At 46.5% G+C, this 24,420-nt stretch overlaps 1 protein-coding gene across 3 annotated transcripts in view; it reads right to left on the reverse strand.

Annotated features, from left to right (window-relative positions):
• LOC139233089 (complement C1q tumor necrosis factor-related protein 7) overlaps positions 1-24,420 on the reverse strand; it is a 90,231-nt gene that overhangs the window by 62,329 nt on the left and 3,482 nt on the right. The window contains exon 2 of one of the 3 annotated variants that reach the window (XM_070863619.1): positions 19,789-19,836. The exons of 1 other annotated variant lie outside the window; for it this stretch is intronic. The gene's annotated coding sequence lies outside the window, so the exon portion shown is untranslated. Of the gene's footprint in view, positions 1-19,788; positions 19,873-24,420 lie in introns of all 3 variants that reach the window. One more of the 3 variants, XM_070863611.1, reaches the window with a different exon arrangement.

The raw sequence follows: 24,420 nt of genomic DNA on the forward strand, positions 1-24,420 counted from the left end.
CTGTCAGCTAAGTAAATACCACCAATGTTCTTTCAGGCAAAGCGCTCATTGATGAGCTAGTGATGTAAGGCTCTTGCAGCTATCATGCCACCACGGGTCCTTTCATGCGGTCTACAGGGGGGCGGAGGCATGGCTTCAGTGTCAGCCTGATTGTCTGGGCCGATGTCAGCGTCTGCCTCTTCGTCCTCCTCTTCCCCTCTCTGGTGAGGTAGACTGTCAGACTCATCAGGCAATTCTTGTCCTCGCCTGATAGCCAAATTGTGCAACATGGAGCACACCACCATGAATTGAGCTACCTGCTCAGGGTGGTATTGGAGCTCGCCTCCTGAGTGGTCCAGGCATCTAAAGCGCTGCTTAAGCACTCCAAAGGTTTTCTCCACGATATTGTGAGTGGCTCTGTGGCTCTCATTGTATCGCCTTTTGGCTTTGGTGTGGGTGTCACACAAAGGGGTCATCAGCCAGGTGGTGAGGCCATATCCTTTGTCACCAAGCATCCAGCATTGACCTTGTGGCTGATTGTTAAACAAATCAAATACAGTGCTCTCAACCAGGATGTGAGCATCATGGATGTTGCCCGGAAATTTAGCATTCACTGCCATTATAATTTGCTGGTGGTCGACAACGAGTTGGACATTCAGGGAGTGGAATCCCCTATGGTTCCTGAAAACCTCTGCATCCTGAAAAGGTGCCTGCATCACGATCATACAGTGTATTGCTCCTTGCACCTTGGGAAAGTTTGCAATTCTGGAGAATCCTAGAGCCCTCTCAGTCTGTGCCTCCCTGGTTATAGGGAAGGTGATCAAGTCCCTCCTGCGTGCGTACAGGGCTTCAGTGACCTGTCTAATGCAGCAATGTGTGGCATGCTGAGATAGACTGCAAACGTGCTAGCTGAGGCCTGAAAAAAACCCAACGCATAGAACGACAGTGCCGCGGTGACTTTGACCTCGGCGGACAGTGCAGTACTGATGGTGCTGGCAGGGTGCAGATCTCCCCTTATGAGCTGGCATACCTCAGTGATAACCTCTTTGAGGAAGCGCAGTCTCTGAAGGCAGGTAGTGTCGGGCAAGTCGAGGTAAGACCGCTTCTTTCTGTACTTGTGGGGGTTGTAACGTCTGGTCCTCCTCATCAGTCTGGCATGTCTTACATTGGGCACATAATGCTGTGGAGCGTATCTTTGGCCATCTCGCGTCTGCAGCATGTAATTGGTCATCAAGAGAGAGTTAGAAAGAACAGACCCCACTGCAGTAGCTCTCTGTTTTCCACCGATTGGTTACAAACAATGAATGTCCCGATGAAGACACCTATTCAATTCCAATCGGTCACAGTATGGTCAAGATGTTTGTACAGATGTTCACATCAACTCCAATGACCTCCAGTGTACATCCGAACTCCCCCGAGGTTGAAGCACAGCAGCCTTTTAAAGGATGTGACATGTGATGTGACATGGCGTCCATAATGCTGTGATTAGTTCCACTTTTTCTGGGCGTTTTTTTGGGCGAGCGATATTGTAGGCGATATGTGTGCGAGGTGGTGAAAGTGACGCTGGGCGATCTTATGGCCGCTAGTTTCGGCAAATGTGATCTTTATGACAAAAAAAAAGTGGGCGGGCGGTATTATTGAATCTCTGCGTTAATTCCGTGCGGAAAGTAATGCTGGGTGATATTATGGGCATTGATTTTGCCCATTCTGATGATTCCGCCCAGAATTAGTGGGTGGGCGGTATTATTTTTTCTCTGGCGTTACCCAGATGGGGAAAGTAACGCTCAGCGTTAAGTTTCTGAAAAATGCCGTCAGTTTCCATTTTGTGGCTAAATGGGCGATATATGGGTGTTATATGTTATTTTAGCGGTAAAATGGATGTTAAGTGGGCGTTAAGCATACACAAAATGAGGAAACTCTAGCCCTATGTCCCCTAGTTTTAGTTTCCCCTATGAGTGGAAATATCCTCTCTGCATCCACCTTGTTGAGCCCCCTCATTATCTTATAAGTTTCAATAAGATCACATCTCATTCTTCTGAACTCCAATGTGTATAGGCCCAACCTATTCCACCCATCCTCATAAGTCAACCCCCTCATCTCCGGAATCAACCTAGTGAACCTTCTCTGAACAGCCTCCAATGCAAGTATATTCTTCCTTAAATACGGAGACCAAAACTGTACGCAGTACTCCAGCTATAGCCTCACAAATACCCTGTAGCAGGACTTCTCTGCTTTTATACTCCATCCCCCTTGCAATAAAGGCCAACATTCCATTTGCCTTCCTGATTACTTGCTGTACCTGCATGCTAACTTTTTGTGTTTCATGCACAAGGACCTCCAGGTCCGTCTGTACCGCAGCACTTTGCAATTTTGCTCCATTTAAATTATAATTTGGTTTTCTATTATTTCTGCCAAAGTGTATGACCTCACATTTCCCCACATTATACTCCATCTGCCAAATTTTTGCCCACTCACTTAGCCTGTCTATATCCCTAGGCCTATGTGTTGGTCGGTTATAAGAATGTTAATATAAAGTGATATTTGCTCAGACTCCAATACAATTGCTTCCATAGCAGGTATGGCGAATGCATTTTTGGTGGGGTCTGCTGAATTATGAATGTACCTAATGATACATGTATATAAAAGCAAAATAATGCAGATGCTGAAAATCTGAAATAAAAACAGAAAATGCTGGAACTACTCAGCAGGTCAGGCAGCATCTGGGGAGAGAGAAACAGTTAACAAGGGGAATTTTTAGGGGGGGTCAGCAGGTGCGTTTGGTGGTGGGTCAGGTGGGAAAATGTTTAATTTTGACAGCTTTTTTTTGAGTCCACTGTCAACCCACCACCATGCTACTTTCCCAGATGTCGGGTCTGTCAGGGCAGAACAGACCTGATACGCAGGGGCGAGGGAAGCATTTTTAACAGCCCTTTAAACAGTATTTTGAACTCACCTTTACATTTTACCAGCTCGTCCATGGGGCTACACTTCTTGGGGATTACATCAGGCAAGGATGTCGGGAGGTGTGTGACCATGAATTCATTTCTTTACTTGACAGCTGCAAATGTGCTATAAAAGCTCCCATCTCACAGTTGTACACATACCAAGATCAAATGCTTTTGCTGACTGCATTTGGAAGGCGGATTGAGTTTTATGCAGGTTGCAAGTGTTTGGAGAAATCTCTCTATCCAGTGTCACCTCATTGGAACAATCTCTCTCACCACTGATAGATCACTGCTGTTATCTTAAGTTCATCTGCCATCTATTACATTAGCATCCGTTCCCTTTAAACTATCTCATCTTGGTCCCCAGAATCCCACCACGATCAGCCCCAACACCAGCAGCACCAGGCATATCAGCAGCATCAACAACAACACCAAACTTCTCCACAATCAACTGATGCTGCACAGGAGAGTGGACATCAGCCACCAACCACATTGCTGCCCGGGAGGCAATGGATGGTCTCACCATGGCTAGATTTACTTCACTTGATGCTGTACACCCTGGCTGCCACATGATGCACCATGTTGGCACCAACACCATAAAGCATCCCTACAATGCCCAAGCCATTCTTTTCACACTCATTCCCATTGGGGGGGGAGGGGGGGGGAGCTACTGTTATGTCTCAACATTCACTGCAACTCACGAAGTCACTTCCAAAACTGCTCACAAATCTGTCCAAGACGCAAAGTGTTGAAAATAAAGATGTCAATGTTTGACAGCACATTAACAGAAACTGTACATGTGTTATGTATGTAACCCTAGGCAACCTGTATCATACCGCCACCAGAGGGCCTACCTGTTGGAGTCCCAAGGGATCCCAGCATCCCTTAGGAGCACTGCATATAAGCAGGTCTCCCATGCTGTACCAGCACTCTGAAGTTTAAATAAAGGAGCTAAGGTCACATTTACTCATTGCCTACAGTACTCAGTTGCATTACTTTATTATGAGCATAACAACTGGCAACAAGACAACGAACAACCATGTGAAAATGCAAAGAATTGTTGGTATACTGGAGAAATTCTCAGAAGGGGACGATTGGGAGGCCTTCGTGGAGTGACTTGACCAATACTTCGTGGCCAGTGAGCTGGAAGGGGACGAGAACGCTGTCAAACGAAGGGCGATCCTCTTAACTGTCTGTGGGGCAATAACCTATGGCCTCATGAAAAATCTTCTAGCTCTGGTGAAACCAACAACCAAATCCTATGAAGAACTGTGTACGTTGATCCGGGAGCTCCTAAATCTGAAGGAAAATGTCTTGATGGCAAGGTATCGATTCTACACGTGTCATCGGTCTGAAGGCCAGGAAGTGGCAAGCTACGTCACCAACTGAGACGCCTTGCAGGACATTGCGAATTCAACGGATTCCTTGAGCAAATGCTAAGAGACTTTTTTTGTGCTTGGAATTGGCCATGAGGTTATCCTTCGCAAACTATTGACTGTTGAAACACAGAATCTGAGCAAAGCCATAACGATAGCCCAGGCATTTATGTCCACCAAACAAATTTTGCAACATAAAGATGTTTCGGCTAGTACTGTACACAAAGTAACGTCGTTTTCAGGCAGGAATGCATATGGCAGAATGTACACGCTGACAGCTGCATGACCTCAGATGACCCAGAGTCCGCCATCAATCGTTAATGCGAGGCAGTTAACACCTTGTTGGCGCTGCGGAGGTGATCATCAAGCCCATCAATGCTGCTTCAAACACTATGTGTGCAAAGGCTGTGGAACAATGGGACACCTCCAGCGAATGTGCCAACGAGCTGCAAACCACCACGTTGCAGAGGAAGATTGATCCATGGTGAATCAGGCAGAACCAGAGACTCGCACCGAGGAGGCAGAAGTGTACGGCGTATACACCTTCACCACGAAATGTCCAAAGATCATGTTAAAAGTTGAACTGAACGGAATTCCAGTACCCATGAAACTGGACACGGATACGAGTCAGTCTATCATGAGCAAAAAGGCCTTCGACAGGCTGTGGTGCAACAAGGCACACAGGCCCAAGCTTAGCCCCATTCATAACAAGCTAAGAACTTACACCAAAGACCTGACCCCTGTTATTGGCAGCGCAGAAGTAAAAGTCTCCTATGATGGAGCAGTGCACGAACTCCCACTATGGATTGTACCAGGTGATGGCCCCACACTGTTCAGCAGAAGCTGGCTGGGAAAAATCCGCTGGAACTGAGACGAGATCCGAGCGCTCTCGTCCATCGATGACACCTCATGTGCCCAGGTTCTGAGCAAGTTCTCGTCGTTGTTTCAGCCCAGCATTGGAAGTTTCTCGGGGGCGAAGGTGCAGATCCACTTGGTTCCCAGTACACGACTCATCCACCACAAGGCACAGGCGGTGCCATATATGATGTGAGAGAAAGTGGAAATTGAGCTGGACAGACTGCAGCGAGAAGGCATCATCGCGCCGGTGGAGTGCAATGGGCCAGTCTGATTGTTCCGGTTCTCAAAAGCGACGGCACTTTCAGAATTTGTGGTTTTTCGCTACAGGACCAGTACCCGCTACCCAAGGCAGACGACCTATTTGCGACCCTGGCTAGAGGAAAGACATTCACCAAATTGGACCTGACCTCGGCCTACATGACGCAGGAGCTGGTAGAATCTTCGAAAGGTCTCACCTGCATCAACACGCACAAAGGTCTGTTCATCTACAATAGATGCCCGTTTGGGATTCGATCGGTCGCGGTAATTTTCCAATGGAACAGGAGAGCCTGCTAAAGTCGGTTCCGTGCACCGTGGTTTTCCAGGACAACATACTGGTCACAGGTTGGGACACCATCGAACACTTGAAGAACCTGGAAGAGGTTCTAAGTCGGCTAGATCGCGTGGGACTCAGGTTGAAGCGCTCGAAGTGTGTTTTCCTGGCACCAGAGGTCGAGTTCTTAGGGAGAAGAATTGCGGCAGACGGCATCAGAACCACAGGCGCCAAGACGGAGGCCATCAAGAATGCGCCGAGACCACAGAACGTGACAGAGCTGCGGTCGTTCCTGGGATTCCTCAACTATTTGATAATTTCCTACCTGGGTTAAGCACCTTGCTAGAACCCCTATGTGTGCTACTATGCAAGGGAGATGAATAGTTATGGGGGAAATCACAAGAGGCTGCTTTTGAGAAAGCCAGAAATCTGTTATGTTCCAACAAACTGCTTGTTCTGTAAAACCCTTGTAAACATTTAGTGCTAGCTTGCGATGCATTTTCGTACGGTGTCGGATGTGTGTTACAACAAGTAAACGAATCGGGAACATTGCAACCGGTCGCCTATGACTCCAGGAGTTTGTCCAAAGCCGAAAGGGCTTACAGCATGATTGAAAAAGAAGCTCTGGCATGCGTTTACGGGGTGAAAAAAATGCACCAGTATCTGTTTGGTCTCAAGTTTGAGCAAGAAACTGACCATTAGCCGCTCATATCGCTATTCTCGGAGAGCAAAGGAATTAACACCAATGCCTCTGCCCGCATCCAAAGATGGGCACTCACGCTGTCTGCATACAAGTATGTAATCCACCACAGACCAGGTACAGAGAACTGTGCTGATGCTCTCAGTCAGCTACCATTGCCCACCACCGGACTTGCTCTTGGTGATGGATGCATTCGAAAACGAAAAGTCACCCGTTATGGCCCACCAGATCAGGACCTGAACCAGCCAGGATCCTTTACTGCCCCTTGTAAAAAACTGTGTCCTCCATTGGAGCTGGTCCAGCGTCCCAGTGAAGATGCATGAAGAGATCAAGCTGTTCCAGCGGCGTAAAGACGAAATGTCCATACAGGCGGTTTGATTTTCATGGGGTAATCGCTTGGTTTTGCCTTAGAAAGGCAGGGAAACTTTCATACGCGACCCCTACACAGTACCTACCCAGGCATAGTAATGATGAAAGCTAGAGCCAGATCCCATGTGTGGTGGCCCGGCATCGACTCAGACTTAGAGTCATGCGTGCGCCAATGCAACACTTGCTCTCAACTGAGCAATGCACCCAGAGAGACCCTGCTAAGTTTGTGGTCATGGCCCTCCAAACCATAGTCTAGGATCCACGTTGACTTTGCGAGCTCATTTCTAGGCAAAATGGTTTTGGTTGTTGTGGATGCTTATTCAAAATGGATTGAGTGTGTAATAATATCTGGAAGCACGTCCACTGCCACCATCGAAAGCCTACGAGCCATGTTTGCCACGCACGGCCTGCCTCATGTCCTTGTCAGCGACAATGGGCCATGTTTCACCAGTGCTGAATTCAAGGAATTCATGACCCGCAATGGATCAAGCACGTCACAACTGCCCCATTGAAGTCCGCATCCAACGGCCAGACAGAACGGGCAGTCCAAACCATCAAGCAAAGCTTGAAACGTGTGTCGGAAGGCTCCCTGCAGACCCGTCTGTCCCGAGTCCTGCTCAGCTACCGCACCAGACCCCCAGCCGAGCTGCAATTGAAAAGGGCATTCAAAACCAGTCTCTCTCTTGTCCACCCTGATCTCCATGATCACGTCGAGGGCAGGCGGCATCAAAAAAGCATTTACCATGATCGCGCAAACTTGTCACGCGATATTGAAGTCAATGACCCTATATTTGTACTCAACTATGGACATGGTCCCAAATGGCTTGCTGGCACTGTCATAGCCAAAGAAGGGAGTAGGGTGTTTCAGGTCAAACTAGTCAATCGACTAACTTGCAGAAAGCATTTGGACCAAATCAAACTGCGATTCACAAACAGCCATGAGCAACCCGAAGTGGACACCACCAACTTCGACCCTCCAACACACACACAAGTGGCAACCGATATCACGGTTGACCACGAAGCTGAACTCACCATCCCCAGCAGCCCAGCAAGGCCAGCTGCCTAGCAGCCCTGTGAAGAACCAACCAACTCACCCAGACCTGCATTTGTCCCGAGACGATCGACATAGGAGCAAAAAGCCCCAGATCGTCTCACCTTGTAAATAAGTGTACTATTGACTTTGGGAGTGAGTGATATTATGTATGTAACCCGAGGCAACCTGTATCATACCGCCACCAGAGGGCCTACCTGTTGGAGTCCCAAGGGATCCCAGCATCCCTTGGGAGCACTGTATATAAGCAGGCCTCCCATGCTGTACCAGCACTCTGGAGTTTAAATAAAGGAGCTAAGGTCACACTTACTCATTGCCTACAGTACTCAGTTGCATTGCTTTATTATGAGCATAACAACATGAATATTGGCTGAAACATCCAAATGTCGCCCCTTGTGCGTTATTAGTTGGTATGATTGGACTAGAATAGGGGTGAGTGTAAGGGGTGGCTTGTGTGATAGGGAAGTGATAATGTAGATAGCGAGGGATAGTTGGAGTTGTAAGTTGGTGTAAGTAAGGATGTGTCCGGAGTAGGGTGGGGAAGACAGAGTGATGGGGATGTGATGAGTGGCACAGCAGGATGAGGCTGAGTGTGGCTTTGCAGTAACGTTTCGTGATTCACTGAGATCATTGAAAGGTTTGTGCCACTGCTGTCAGCTCCTCCTGCCAACATCCCTGCTTGTGTCCTCCTGTGCAATGTGCAACCAGGCTGCGTTGATCTCCTGGGGGAGTCTCTTCCAACCATGGGAAGGGAAGAGTACTTCCCTCCATGCTGTGATTCCCTCCATAAGCACATGGAGGGAGTCATGGGAGAGCTTCGGTGCCACCGTGCACCTCTGCAGTGCTCGTCAGTGTTTGCAGCACCTCCATGCTGTAGAACACTGACAGCACAACTGTTAACATAAATTTGCGCATGGTGCCTTTAAAGAAACCGGCTGATCGCGTGTCATCAAGAGCCGTCATCAGCCCCACTTCCTTCAATTGGCCAGCAAACACACTGGGCAGGCTTAACAAACCAAATCAGGGGAAAACTATTTTACAGAGTGGGCTGGAATCAGCAGCGAGGTTGGGACCTGCCACCGACCTCGGTCGCACCGGAACGCCTAGGTAGAGGAAATTGCGACCAACGTTTCAGGTTCCTTCGCCTCTGATGCTACTGTACTTCAGGTCACCGAAGAGTGACATTTGTGCACTGACTCCTCACATTTAAGTTGATACAACCTGCTGCTTTATGCCCAGAACAGAATCATCTCACAAGCAATATTCCCTTTAAGCTCCGGCCACGCAGCGCTCCAGGGGTCCCATGCAGCCGGTGAGCCGGCTTTTAAATTAAAATAACTGTGCATGCGCGGACTTATGAATGAAGAAAATTACAGGCAACAGTTGCCAGAAGACCAGATTTCCACTGCAGTTACTCAGGTTTCCTGTGGTAATTCCTGTGGGTGATGGAGAAAGGTAGGTGGGAGGAGCCATTCTGCTGAGGCTTCCTCCTTAACACCATAGCAATACTAGGGACTGGTGCCTTCATGATGTTCAGCATTGCTATGCTGCGAGAGATTTAAAATTCAAATTCCTCAGACGAAGTGTAACCGATCCCGCTGCCCTGGAAAGGTAAAAATGAATCTTCAGGTGTCACAAAGGCAGCTGGCCATGTGTTGTCACTATAGGTGTCCGATGTCTGCAGCAGTGTCTCACTGCCCCCCTACGAGTCAAGAGCCTGGCAAAACAACTCAAATGAGGCTGACCCTAGAAAATTCATCTGGGTCAGCAATCGGACCCTGTCAACATCATGTTGGGATTCTGTCAAAATTGAAAATCCTAGTTATACTTTTATGGGTCTATGATTCTGCTATCAGGATAAGGGAGCTGGATTTAGCATTGTATATGCAGTGAACTATTGCACAGACATTACCCTCCCAATCCTTGAACTACAGAAATGGCAAATGTAATTGTAACAGCCTGAAATTTCCTGGATCGGCGTAAATTTTGATTTACGACGATTCAGACACGGATCTTGAGAATTGGTACTTATGCCATAATTTCTTGCCAATGTCATTAGCATACACAGGAACATGAAAAAATGTTCATGTAAACAAACAAAAATCAGCGTAACCAATCGAGACCCAAAGATAGTGCAGAACTTAGGCCATATTTCTTCTTTAAGTCCCTCTTTATCTATGAAAATTAAAGTTTGAAGCCATCAAACCATCATTTATGCACAACAGGCACAGCATGTTGTAGAAAATTAAATAGTGGAAGCTTTTCAATTTTCTGATGCCATAAAAAAGCATTCAAAGATATGGAAAATTTATCATCAAAAGAAAATCACTGTAAAACTCCATCGTGACTATACTTAAATTTTCCTTTTGTACCGATTCTGTGAAACATCTGTAAAACCTCTCTGTTGCTCATTAACATAGCTCCACCTGGTGCAAAAGAGCAGCTTGTGCAAAATTCCTGCATTTACACTAGTTTGCTGCGGAGAGGAATTTAAGTCAAAAAATTGCATCAATGCAAGTCTTTATTTTAACTGCAGACCATGTTAAATGGCCAGAGTACTTTGTTTACTTTTCTGTTAAAGGGGTCGCACACCCCCAAAAATTTAGAGGGAACATTGCTTCAGATGTGCCCTAGCTAGACAAAGGAATATAAATCGCTTATAAATCTCCCTTACCGTTTCCTTTGTTGCCTGTCCTTCCAATCTGAGAGGGCTAAGTGTGATGAATACCTCCTGCGCCCCTACAAACTGGTAATCCGAGAGGAAACTGAGACGGGAGCCCCCTTCACCCTCATTTTAATCATATTACAATGTCAGTTGTAGATGCAGGCACTCAGCCCCCTTGGCGGAAGCCTAAGCAAAGGAGGTGGAGAGCCAATTCAAGGCTCTCCACCTCCTTTTCCTCTCCTTTGTACCTGGGAACTGAGTATCTCCAGGCTGATAGGAGAGGAATATTGGGGCCCAAAAGTTTGAATTGTCCTATTAAAGCTTACAAGTAACTCAAATGTATGACATCTGAAGTACCAAATCTCAGCTATCATACATTCACTGGCTGTACGCTGTATCGATTGTATCGACTTGAAGTTCTTGGCTGCAAAATATCCACTGCCCACAACAGTGTTTGCAGAGTTTCTCAAATCAGAAGAAAATGGCATGGAAATTTGTTGGCACAATTGAGTATAATTGAGTGTAATACTGAATATAATTTCTAAAGCATTTTGAATGCATTCTGCTACTTTCATTCTAATAACTTTAAGTCCATTCTCAGGGGGATCATGGGCTCAATTTTCCCCAGTGATTTGCACCGTTCTTTTGGCCTAAATTTTAAAAATCCAAGTTTCCCCATCTTTGTCCGGTAGCATAACTCAGTTAGTTACGATTTTTAAAGTTTTTTTTTGTGTAACCTGAAGTCTGCGCCAGTTTTGCACAATTATGGAAGTTTGACCAATTTAAATTTCTCCTAGGGCGGCGTATGTGACCACTCCCGAAAAACCTTCTGTGCACTTATGATAAACCAGCGCACATTAAAAAATCGGCACAGAAAAACGCCATTGTTTGTATGCAAAATTTTGGAGGGAGTCAAGAACACAAAAATATCCATAGTCAAGCTTAAATTTTTAAAACTTAAAATCCAATTAATGGAATTCTTTAAGTTTTCATTTTTTTTAAACTGACACGTCAACATCAAACGTCTCCAAACCGGGCTCGGAGATCGGAGCATTGGCTGGCAGAATCGGTCCCTCGCCCATACACAGGCTCAGGGCTCGGCTTCAAAAGAAGCCCGGGGTGGATGGGGGGGGGGGGCGGGGGGGTTTGGAAGGTGAACGGAAGGCATGAGAAGCCTGCACTACGCATAAAATGAAGCCCGGGGAGGGGTTCACGATCATTGCGCCTGCTCAGACCTGGGTGTGGTCCATATTAGGGCATAGACCTTGGGGAGAGAGAAGAAAGAATTTTGTCCTGACTGCCGTTTTGAGCTTCTTGCAAAGGTAGAATTTAATCATGGGGGCAATACTGACAATGCTCTATCGCGTGCAAGCCTTCTGCATGATGGTGCTGCGGAGGAGACAATTGATTCAACGTCATCGCATGAAAACCCTCAGAGCACGGAGGGCAGGTGGCCTTACTCACGTCGGGTATATTGAGACAGGCATCCGTACCTGCACCTGAGTGATGCAGACTGTGTCAGAAGGCTGCGTTTCCGCAAAGAAGTTACATCTGAGATCTGTAAGTTAGTAAAAGCAGACCTGCAACCTAGAAGCGTCAGAGGACTGCTTTGTCAATTGAAGTGAAGATTACAGCTGCACTTTCATTCTAGGCATCTGGATCGTTCCAGGCTACAACTGGGGATGTGTGTGCCATTTCTCAACATGCAACACATATCTGCATTCGGCAGGTGAATGCTGCACTATATGCCCGGAGGAATGACTACATAAAGTTCCCCATGACCGTCCAGGCAATGTGTGACAGGGCTGTGGACTTCGCCAAGATTGCTGGCTTCCCAAAGGTACAGGGCTGCATTGATTGTACTCACATTGCCTTGCGAGCACCTTTGGAGGATTCCGAAACGTACAGGAGCAGAAAAGGCTTCCACTCCATTAATGTGCAGCTCGTGTGTGACAACATGCATCTCATCATGTCAGTTGATGCGAGATACCCTGGGGGCACCCATGCTGCTTTCATCCTACGCGAGAGCATTATGTCTGCCATGTTTCAGCAGCAGCCAAAAGGGCAGAGCTGGCTACTGGGAGACAAAGGGTATGGCCTCGCCACCTGGCTCATGACGCCCCTACGTGTAACCTGGATGGAAGCTGACCGGGAATAAAACATGTCGCACATTGCGATGTGTTGCATAATAAAGAGGACCATTGGCATCTTGAAACAATGTTTCCGATGCCTGCACCATTCCGGAGCCTACTTGTAATACTCCCCTGAGATTGTTGGTCAGTTCACTGTTGTGTGCTGCATGCTGCATAACTTAGCCATCATGAGGCAGCAGCAGCTGGTAGTAGAAGACCTACCTGAGGTGAGAGTGGCTGATGATGATGAGGAAGATGCAGATGACGAGGAGGAGGAGGAGGAGGAGGACAAGGACGAGGACGAGGACGAGAAAGCCATGCAAATCATCATAGGCAGTCCCTCGAAATCGAGGAAGACTTGCTTTCACTCCCAAAGTGAGTTCTTTGATGGCTGGTACGAGAGCCACAGATCCTGTTACAAGTGGGACAGACATTCGTCGAGGGAAGGGGTGGGTGGGACTGGTTTGCTGTGCGCTCCTTCCGCTGCCTGCACTTGACCTCTTCACGCTCGAAGAGCTCAACGCCCTCCCGGATGCACTTTCTCCACCTCGGGCAGTCTTCGGCCAGGGTCTCCCAGTTGTCAGTGGTGATGTCGCACTTTACCCGGGAGACCTTTAGGGTGTCCTTATAACGTTTCCGCTGCCCACCTTTGGCTCGTTTACCATGAAGGAGCTCCGCATAAAGCATTTGCTTAGGGAGTCTCGTGTCTGGCATGCGAACCATGTGGCCTGCCCAGCGAAACTGATCGAGTGTGGTCAATGCTTCAATACTGGAGATGTTGGCTTGGACGAGGACACTGATGTTGGTGCGCCTGTCCTCCCAGGGGATTTGCAGGATCTTGCAGAGTCATCGTTGGTGATATATCTCCAGTGACTTGAGGTGCCTTCTATACATCGTCCATGCCTCAGATCCATACAGGAGGGCGGGTATTACTGCAGCCCTGTAGACCATGAGCTTGATGGTAGATTTGAGGGCCTGGTCTTTAAACACTCTTTTCCTCAGACGGCCGAAGGCTGCACTGCTGCACTGGAGGCGATGTTGAATCTCCGCATCAATGTCTGCCTTTGTTAATAAGAGGCTCCCGAGATATGAGAAATGGTCCACGTTGTCGAGGGCCGCACTGTGAATTTTGATGATTGGAGGGCAATGTTGTGCGGCGGGGACAGGCTGGTGGAGGACCTTTGTATTACGGATGTTAAGCGTAAGGCCCATGCTTTCCTATGCCTCAGTGAATACATTGACTATATCCTGGAGTTCAGCCTCAGAATGTGCACAGACGCAGGCATCGTCCGCATACTGCAGCTCAACGACAGAGGTTGGGGTGATCTTGGAACTGGCCTGGAGGTGGCGTAGGTTAAACAGCTTCCCACTGGTTCTGTAGTTTAATTCCACTCCAGCGGGGAGCTTGTTGATTGTGAGCTGGAGCATGGCGGCGAGGATGATTGAGAAGAGGGTTGGAGCGATGACGCAGCCCTGTTTGACCCCGGTCCGAACATGGATTGGGTCTGTAATGGATCCGTTGGTCAGGATCACGGCCTGCATGTCATCGTGAAGCAGGCGAAGGATGTTGACAAACATTTGGGGGCATCCGAAACGGAGGAGGACACTCCATCGACCCTCACGGTTGACTGTGTCAAAGGTCTTTGTAAGATCGAAAAAGGCCATGTATAAGGGCTGGCGCTGTTCCCTGCATTTTTCCTGCAGCTGTCGCGCTGCAAAGATCATGTCCGTTTTGCCCTGTAGGGGACGAAATCCGCATTGTGATTACGGGAGGAGCTCTTCGGCCACAGGGAGAAGTCGATTGAGGAGAACTCTAGCGACAACTTTCCCAGTGGCTGATAACAGGGAGATTCCCCTATAGTTGCTGCAGTCAGACTTGTCCCCTTTTAAAAAAAATGGTCACAATCACTGCATCTCTGAGATCCCCCAGCATGCTCTCCTCCCTCCAGATGAGAGAGATGAGGTCATGTATCCACGCCAACAGCGCCTCTCCGCCATATTTTAGTGCCTCAGCAGGGATTCCATTCGCAACTATAGCCTTGTTATTCTTGAGCTGTTTTATGGCTTTGCCAACCTCATGTAACATTGGAGTTTCACTGAGTTGGTGGCGGGTCGCATGCTGCGGGATGGAGTCGAGAACACTCGAGTCAAAGGCAGAGTCTTGATTGAGGAAATCTTCAAAGTGCTCCTTCCATCGGACTCTGATATCCTCGGTGCCCTTGATGAGTGTTTCCCTGTTCTTGGCCAGGAGTGGGGTGGGGCCTTGGGAGTTTGGACTGTAGATGGCCTTGACTGCGATGAAGAATCCTCGCATATCGTGGCTGTTGGCCAGTTGTTGTATCTCCTGTGCTTTCTCCATCCACCACCTGTTCTTTAGGTCCCGGGTTTTTTGTTGGACCTGAGCCTTGAGCCGTCTGTAATGTTGTTTTGCAGTTCCCGAGTTGGGTTGTTGCTTAAGGCTCAGAAATGCTTTGCGCTTGTGATCTAATAGTTCTTCGATCTCCTGGACGAGGAAGCCATGCAACTACCTGAACCCGGAGCACGCCGTGCCCCTTTAACGATTGCTTGAGCCTTGTGCCAGCAGCTCATCTGTGAACGCTTTGCTGCCTGAAGGCTCAGCGGCAACTATTCCAAATGGACCATGTTTACTGTTTGGACCTGTTCCGTCATGTTGTGTTGCGTTAATCGAAAAAATGATGGAAATTATTCTTCTTTAATTCAAAAAGTTGTGTTAATAATGGAACAAATAATGTAAATGATTCAGTTATAATTTAAAATATATTTTATTCAAAAGTTTAACAAACATTTGTTTGTACTTAACTTAACTTTAATAAAAATATTCTGTATCAAACTTTAAAATTTTCATTTAAGATCATTTACAAACTTTAAGATCACTTACAAAATTGTAAACTTGTAAATTTACATAACTTACAAAAAACTTTTAAATTGAGAACAGTTACAACAGTAACAACAATAATAATATCATCATCATAGGCGGTCCCTCGAACGAGGTTGGCTTGCTTCCACACTAAATGGGGTGAGTTCGCCGATATTCCAGTCCTGAACTCCAGGGTTGGAAGATGCCTGTGCGTGGATTTGTTTAATAACAACAACAACAGCAGCAGCAAAGAAAGGCTGCACCCATCACTCCACCACCTTATTCTAAGACCGCCCGCTGCACTTGGTCTTGGTGACTCCACCCCTGCCCACAGGCGGTGGCGCAACATTACTCAATTTGGTACCAAGCTTATTCTTTCGAACATGTCTGGTAATGCACACTTCTGGATTGGGGTGGGAGGGGGTGGTGGGGGGCAGGCAGTAATGTGGAGGGCCCGGCTTGGGCCTCTTCAGAGGCTGGTCTGGGGATTGGAGTGGGAGTGGTAGTTGATTCTATCAATGGGTGCGGGGTCTGGCCATGTTCCCTTATTGCAGCAGCTAACTCCGACATTCCCTCCCTCATGTGCCCTGACAGTGTGTCAACTACCTGCAACATTCCCTCCATCATGTTCTCCGACAGTGTCTCAGCTATCTGTGACATGCCCTCCCTCATGTTGAGCAGCAGTGTGTCAACTATTTGCTACATTCCCTCCCTCATGTTCACTGACAGTGCATCAGCTGACTGAGATATTCCCTCCCTCATGTTCCCAGACAGTGTTCCCATTTTTCATGAGAGTGTTGTTATTTCTCCCGACAGTCCCGATACCTCATCATGCACCCCACTGATGGTGTCCAGGAATGATCGCGTAAGATCAATGTTCTCCGCGCTCTTTGCCATCATCTGAACCACATCTGTTAGATCCTGCACCTCAGGAGAGGGCTGTCGAGCTCTCCTTCCCCTACTCACCTTGGGTGTGGCTCGCTGCATCCCATTGGGACCAGCAGCATCGGACGTTGGGGCCTTGGGTGTGCCTCGCTGCATTCCACTGGGGCCCGCAGCCTGGGACGGTGGGACCCTGGGTGTGCCTCGCTGCACCCTACTGGGATCTGCAGCCTCAGGTGGCGAGGCCCTGGGTGTGCCTCACTGCACCTCACTGGAATCCCCAGCCTTGGACGGTGGTAAACCATGGAATGTCCCACCAACACTCATACCACTCAGGGAAGGGGCTGGCACCTCAATAGGCGGCACCTGCACCTCCTCTAGAATGAGTACAACAGTGGGGCCTTCATCCATTCCCTCCCCTTCCCCCTCCTTCTCACTCCCATGCTCTTGGTCTGGAAGGTGGGATGGGGAGATGTTCTCCTCTTCAGGCTCGTCCATGTCTGAATGTTCTTCTGCATTGTCAGAGTTGGCCTCAAGTTCTGCAAAATATAACAGAACACAGACAAATGGTTAGCAGCAGAGGAGGGGGCAGGGTGGGTGGTACGAGTAGGCTCACACAGCGCAGGCAGCAGGCTCATTTGAAGGGCCTTGATAAATGATAGCACTTTGCATCAACCGAAGCGTAGCTAACGGAGACATCCGCATGAACTGAAGCATGGCTAGCCCGCGCAGTACTTAACATTTAGCAAAGCCAGAATGTGGAATTTGCAGGACTTACCCTCTCCCTCAAGTGTGGGCCCAGCTTGTGCAGTAGTGATTGCTTCTCTCCAGGCAGGACCCATCAAAGCAGCGACCCTCTCTTCCAAGGGTATCAGTAGTTGCAGATTTGCCGGACCTCCTCCTGTTCGAGTTCTTTCCTGTTTAGAATGTGCCACCTTCCTCTGTAAAGAAGAAAGTGCAACTTTTTAGAGAGTGTGTCTTTCTGCTGGGTGGGACATATACAGCTGGTCACAGTTACAATTGCAATTCCATTGAATAAATGAAAATATTACTTACATTATCTAGTTGACCAAGGTCCTGCCACTTCTTTTTGCACTGGCCTCCAGATCTCGGGGTGGTCACCATTGCACAGTAATCTTCAGCAAGTTGGTTCCAACGTTTCTTCATTTCTTTTTGTGGAACTTTTGTGTGATCTCTGCTGGTGTCTAGCTCGTGCCATCTGCCCTTAATCACAGTAACTAGTGCCTCCACTTCATCCTGTAAGAAATTCTTGGTCTTTGCGCCGCGTTGCATCTTGTATTGCAGCTCCGATTTTTCAACTGAGAATTATAGTTCTCACACATGAACTAGCTCTTTAAAATTGGCCGAATGCTGTACTGGGCATGCGCGCCCATAGGAATCACGTTAAAAACGTCATTTTTTTTCCGCGCACACGCAGAAGGGGCAACATCATTTTTCCGCGCAGACATTAGGTTTCACCCCTCGAAACTAAAGGACAAGCTGCGTGGCACCAATTTCAAAAAATAGTACTGGGAAACTTTCTACATTTTTGGAGTTTATGGGGCCAAGAAAAACGGGTGTAACTCTGGCAAATGCCAAAAAACGGCATTGGGGAAAATTGAGCCCTGAATCTCAGACTCTGAACTTCGTGGGGATCCACTCTGCTGTTGCAAGTGCGGTAGAGCAGATCCAGAACTGCGTAGTCCAGCCCCGAACAGGAGACCTTGTCTCAAACCCAGGGAAAGGATCATTTAAATGACTGAGCCTGAAGCATTGCACCTGCAAGGGTGCATCAAAGACGTCCACCCCAATCAAAGGTGATGACGATTTAGTCTTTGGAATCAAAAACACAATTTCTAAATTTACAGAAGACAGATAGTCAATACTAAGGAGGACTGCAACAAATTACAGGAGGACATTAATAAACTTGCATATAATTGGCAAATGAAGTTCAACACAGATAAATGTGAAATATTACATTTTGGTAAGAAGAATAGGGAGGTCACTTATTACTTGGAGGGTGAGAGTCTAGGTGGGGTAGAGGAACAAAAGGATCTCGGAGTACAAATACACAAATCGCTAAAAGTTGCAACACAGGTTAGCATGGCCATAAAAAGCAAAGCAAGCACCAGGGTTTATTTCTAGAAGTTTAGAATTGGAAAGTAGGGAAGTTATGCTAAACCTGTATCAAACCTTGGTTAGACCACAATTGGAGTACTGCGTACAGTTTTGGTCGCCATATTATAAAAAGGATATAGAGGCACTGGAGAGGGCGCAGAGAAGATTGGCAAGGTGATAGCAGAAATACGAGGGTATACATCACAGGAAAGGATGAACAGACTGGGTCTCTTTCCTCTTGAAAATAGAATGCTGAGGGATGACCTAATAGATGTCTTTAAAATTATGAAAGGTTTTGATAGAGTGGATACAGAGAGAATGTTTACACTTGTGGGGAAGAGCATAACTAGAGGCCATCAATATAAAGTAGTCACCAAGAAATCTAATCGGGAATTCAGAAGAAAATTCTTTGCCCAAAGAGTGGTGAGAATGTGGAACTCATTACCACAAGGAGTGGTTGAAGCAATAGTATAGATGCATTTAAGGAGAAGCAAGATTAGCATATGAGAGAGAGGGAATATGCTGATAGATTTAGATGAGGAAAGACGGGAGAAGGCTCGAGTGGAGCATAAGTGCTGGCATGGACTAGTTGGGCCGAATGGCCTGTTTATGTGTTGTTTATCCTATGTATCCTAACCTATGTATGTAGTCCCAGCCACTCCCATCAGGAGACACCGAGTTCCTTCCTGGGCTGAAGAAATACTGCCTCTTCCTTTATTTTTTGCTCTCAAGGTAATCAGTTCCCTCTGAGATTTAAAGGACCAATGTAAACAGGTCAGAATCATGGCACGACTGGGTTCTGCCACAAATTCTGGCCCTCCCCAGATGGGAATCTTGCTTTCTGCTCTCTCTGAGCCCAGGAATTTCAAGGCCTTAGTGTTTTATTATTTTCCAAAAGAATAACTGGCTGCTGATTATGGAATTAGTTGTATGCGGGCCAGTTGGAAGTAAAGTTATTGCGACAAAGAAGGTAATTATGTCATGTAACCTAGTGAAGAGAACCAATCTTTGTACTTGGATTTAGGAACTCTAGCACAAGTGAACTTTGATTAGTATTCAACAGTGAGGACGCTGTTAATTCCAGTTCAGAGCTAGATCATTTTTGAACCCATTGATTGTTGCATTAGGGAACTCATTGAACTTTACTACAATAAGCCTCAGAAAAGTATTTTTTCATGCAATCTGCACAACTTCCAAGCATGCAGGGAAATGGCAGTTTCTGGTTAGCAGCAGTGTGGTGTTAGCCAGGAAGGAATTTAAGCCAACCAATCAAAGCTTAAGAGCAATAATCATAAATTAGCACCTTAACGAGCAGGAAATACGTTTCTTGATCCTATAAGAAATAATTCATCTGGTAATCCAGATGGCTGGATTAGAAACTTGTGAACTGTGAAAAGCAAAAAGTTACATTTTACAGATATGGAAGTGTTCTTCTACATCTGGAGTCGCGATCGGATCCCCGCCCTGTAGCCTGCTCCAATCTCCCATCGAATCTTACCTGAGGGCTGTTGCTGGCAAAGCAGGTGGAGCGATATTGTAGTCTTCGGTCAGAAGAGTTGCCTGTAGAAGCACACCTAGTGCCAACAACTCTCGTCGAGCATATTAATGAGACCCAAGGACCAATTTCAATCAATGTCCTCTTTTTGGGCGCGCATTGGTTGCATAGTGCCAAAATGGCATGGAGTGATTAGCCTGAGGATCACCCAAAATTGGTCCTCGGGCTTCATTAACATGAAACGCCGTGGGCTACGGGCAGCAATCAGCTGTCCCGATGCAGCTCACTGGTTGGGTCAAGCGCTGGTTGGGCCGTTTTAGACACGGAAGTATCAGTTGGATTACGCAACGCAAACTCCGACTAGTTATCGAGCAATTTCAGATAATGTTCTTAAACGGGTGTTATGCCCCTCATTAGCATATGCAAATAGTTATCACATGTTTAAGGTGGTCAGAGGAATGCATGACTATTGGCAGAGCCAATATAGCTTTGGATGTATTTCAGGTGCCCATAGGGCCCTGTGAAATTGTTTTCTATCTCGCGCCCGAGAAACAGGTGAAACGAGTTACAATTTTGCTCCCACTGTGTCCGATGATAGATTCCATTAACCATCCAGTTCCAAAAACCATCTGGTACATATATTTAGCAAACATTTAGAGAATGCAACTAAATAGTTTTATATTATCATTTATTCCTTTTCTCTCTGTTACATATAGAAGGTAGGTGAGTTTAACTAATGACAATGGCCAGTGTAACAAGAAAAAGATAATGGCACCAAATTTCCACAGTCTGTCCAGTACATTCCTGCTGTAAGTCCAACGATAATGCAGCCGAAGGCCTGAGAATTAAGCCCGGGCAGGATTCACTTGGCTCCGGCCTCCGACAGTTTTTGTAAGGCCTTGTTTGGGGTGGAATCTCCACATCAGAGTGGGTGTCACTGTGGGAGATGACACCACCTGGGAGTTTGCGCATAGACCATAGAATCCTAGAAATTTGTGGCATAGAAGGAGGCCGTTTGGCCCATCGTATCTGTACCAGCCGAAATAGAACTATCCAGCCTAATTCCAGCTCTTGCAGATTATGGCACTTCAAGTGCATATCCGAGTACATTTTAAATGCGATAAGGATTTCTGCCACTACCACCCTTTCAGGCAGTGAGTACCAAACCCCCACCATCTTATGGGTGAAAGCATTTCTCCTCAACTCCCCTGTAATCCTTCTATCAATTATTTTAAATCTAGGCCCCCTGGTTATTGATCATTCTGCTAAGGGAAATAGGTCCTTTCTATCCATTCCATCGAGGCCCCTCATAATTTTATATACCTCAATTGAATCTTCTCTCAGCCTCTTGTCTTTCAAATAAAACAACCTCAGCCTATCCAATCTTTCCTCATCACTAAAATTCTGCAGTCCTGGCAACAGTCCAGTCTCCTCTGTACCCTCTCGAGTGCAATCACATCTTTACTGCAATGTGGTGACCAGAACTGTATGCAGTTCTCTAGCTGTGACCTAACTAGTGTTTAATACAGTTCAAGCATAACCTCCCTGCTCTTGTATTCTATGCCTCGGCTAATAAAGGAAAGTATCGCATTTGCCTTCTGAACCACCTTATCTACCTGTCCTGCTATCTTCAGGGATTCATGGACATGCACTCCAAGGTCCTTCTATTCCTCTACGCTTTTCACTATTCTACTATTTATTGTGTATTCCCTTGCCTTGTTAGCCCTCCCCAAATGCATTACCTCATACTTCTCTGGATTGAATTCCATTTGCCACTTTTCTGCCCACCTGAGCAGTCCATTAATATCTTACTGCAGTCTACAGCGTTCTTCCTCACTGTCAACTGCACAACCAATTTTTGTATCATCTGCTAACCTCTTAATCATGCCCCTGACATTGAAGTCTAAATCAATGATGTGTACCACAAAAAGCAAGGGACCTAGAGCTGAGACCTGCAGATCCCCACTGGATTGGTTCGATTGGGTGCTCTTTGCCTTTCTGTCATTGTTCATAGGTTTATATGTAACCTTTAGGACTGCTGACCAAGGGCCATGTGGCTCTTTGTCGGCCGGCGCGGATGTGATGGGCCGGAATGGCCTCCTTCTGCGCTGTAAATTTCTATGTTTCTATGTTTCAATGAAACAGCCTTCCAGTCACAAAAACACCTGTCAACAATTGCTTTTTACTTCTTGCCAGTGAGCCAGTTTTGCATCCAACTTGCCACTTCCCTTGGATCCCATGGGCTTTTATTTTTCTGACCAACCTGCCATGTGGGACCTTGTCAAATTCCTTGCTAAAACCCATGTAGACTACATCAAATGCACTAAGCTCATCGACCCTCCTTGTTACTTCCTCAAAAAATTCAAACAAGGAGGTCAGACACAACCTTCCCTTAACAAATCCATGTAATCTGTGCCTTTCTAAATGATGATTTATCCTGTCGCTCAGAATTTCTTCCAATAATTTGTCCACCACCGAAGTTAGGCTGACTGGCCTGTAATTACTTGGTCTATCCCTTTCTCTCTTTTTAAACAATGATACATTATTCGTCCTCTAGTCCTTTGGCACCATGCCTCTCGCCAGAGAGGATTGGAAAATGATGATCAGAGCCTCAGCTATTTCCTCCCTTGCTTCTCTTAACAGCCTTGGATTAATTTCATCCGGGCCTGGCAACTTATCTGCTTTCAAAGATGCTAAATGCTTTAATATTTCCTCTCTCACTATGTTTATCCCATCTAATATTTCACACTCCTCTTCCTTAACTACAATGTCTGCATCGTCCCTCTGTTTTGTGAAGACTGATGCAAAATATTCATTAAGAACCATACCCAAGTCTTTTGTCTCCGCAGGTTACCTTTTTGGTCTCTAATAGGCCCTATCCTTTCCTTAGTTATCCTTTTGTTCTTTAAAACATCTTTGGGTTTTCCTTGATTTTACTTGCCCTCTCTTTGCTTTCCAAATTTCCTTTTATAATTTCACCACTACACTTACTATGTTTTTTGTAGTATTGAGCTCTTGGTATTTGACAAAAGCTCCCCTTTTTTCCTTATCCTACCATGTATGCCCCTTGACATCCAGGAGGCTCTAGATTTGGGAATCCCATCCTTTTTCTCTGAACCCTCACTATCTCCTCCATGAATGCATCCCACTGCCCTGACACTCAATTACCATCAGGTTGCTGTTTCCAATCCACTTTTGCTAAATTACATCTCTGCTTAGTAAAATTGGCCTTTTCCCAAATTGAGAACTTTTACTCCTAATCTATCTTTGTCCTTTTCCATAACTACAGCAAATGTAATTGAATTACAATCACTACTACCAAAATGCTCTCCCACTGATACCCCTGCCACCTGTCCAGCTTCATTCCCTAAAACTATGCCCAGAACTTACCCCTCTCTTGTTGGGCTTGCTACGCACTGGCTAAGAATTTCTCCTGAATACATTTTAAGAATTCTGCACCTTCTATACCTTTTACACTAATTTTATCTCAATTAATATTAGGGTAATTATAATCCCCTATTATCACTGCCCTATTGCGTTTACACTTCTCAGAAATCTGGTCTTGTACCTCCCTCTGACTGTTTAGGGAGTCTATAGTACACTCCTAGCAGTGTGATTGCCCCCTTTTTTGTTCTTCAGTTCAACCCATATAGCCTCATTTGATGATCCATTTATTCATAGCATCATAGAAATTTACAGCATGGAAGGAGGCCATTTCGACCCATCGTGCCCACACTGGCCGACCAAGAGCTATCCAGACTAATCCCACTTTTCAGCTCTCGGTCCGTAGCCCTGTAGGTTACGGCACTTTAAGTGCACATCCAAGTATCTTTTAAATGTGGTGAGGCTTTCTGCCTCTACCACCCTTTCAGGCAGTGAGTCCCAGACCCCACCACCCTCTGGGTGAAGAAATTTCCTCTCGTATCTCCTCTAAGCCTCCCCCCAATTACTTTAAATCTATGCCCCCGGTTGTTGACCTCTCTGCCAAGGGAAACAGGTCCTTCCTATCCACTCTATCCAGGCCCCTCATAATTTTATACACCTCAATCAGATCTCCCCTTAAATCTCCTCTGTTCCAAAGAAAACAGACCCAGCATCTCCAATCTTTCCTCATAGCCAAAATTCTGCAGACCAGGCAACATTCTTGTAATTCTCCTCTTCACCCATTCCAGTGCAATCACACCTTTCCTGTAATGTGGTGACCAGAACTGCACACAGTACTCCAGCTGCAGCCTAACCAGTTTTAAACAGTTAAAGTATAACCTCCTTGCTCTTGTATTCCAGGCCTCAACTAATAAAGGCAAGTATTCCATATGCCTTCTTAACCACCTTATCTACTTGGCCTGCTACCTTTCATCATCATCATCATCATTGGCAGTCCCTTGAAATCGAGTAAGACTTGCTTCCACTCTAAAAGTGAGTTCTCAGGTGGCTGTACAA

The sequence above is a fragment of the Pristiophorus japonicus genome, chromosome 2 (genome assembly GCF_044704955.1).
Source record: "Pristiophorus japonicus isolate sPriJap1 chromosome 2, sPriJap1.hap1, whole genome shotgun sequence".
NCBI lineage: Eukaryota > Metazoa > Chordata > Chondrichthyes > Pristiophoridae > Pristiophorus > Pristiophorus japonicus.